The 338-nt window shown below is 42.9% G+C and overlaps 1 protein-coding gene across 1 annotated transcript in view; it reads right to left on the bottom strand.

Annotated features, from left to right (window-relative positions):
• Positions 1-315: 315 nt before the first annotated feature.
• The window catches only part of LOC119583065 (retinitis pigmentosa 1-like 1 protein), a 2473-nt gene continuing 2450 nt past the window's right edge, over positions 316-338 (bottom strand). Inside the window, exon 2 of the mRNA XM_037931575.1 lies at positions 316-338. This exon is cut by the window's right edge and continues 1941 nt beyond it. The gene's annotated coding sequence lies outside the window, so the exon portion shown is untranslated.

Here is a 338-nt window from a genome sequence, read left to right as displayed (position 1 = left end):
TCTGGGCCAGCTCCTTTTCCTCTCCAAAATTCAGGTCGAGAAATTCCCTCTCGTCGCATGGAAAGCCAAGCGCCGACCGAATCTTAGCGGATAAGCACTTGTATTCTACCACTCGCGTCCAATTCAGGTTCAGCTCGGCTCTCAGACGATCAATCTTAGCTTCTGTAGTTCTGAACTTCCTCAACATGCTCTGCTTCTAGTAAATAAACAACGGAACGGTGAAGCAGGAGCAGGTTTTGATCTTTTACTTATATTCCTCGGCTTGAAAATTATAATTAACAAGCTTCCGTTATTTAAGCTATAGGTTTTCTAGGATGCAATTTATTTCGCTTGTGATT

Source organism: Penaeus monodon, chromosome 16 (assembly GCF_015228065.2).
Source record: "Penaeus monodon isolate SGIC_2016 chromosome 16, NSTDA_Pmon_1, whole genome shotgun sequence".
Lineage (NCBI taxonomy): Eukaryota > Metazoa > Arthropoda > Malacostraca > Decapoda > Penaeidae > Penaeus > Penaeus monodon.
This window is presented reverse-complemented; position numbering and strand designations above follow the sequence as displayed.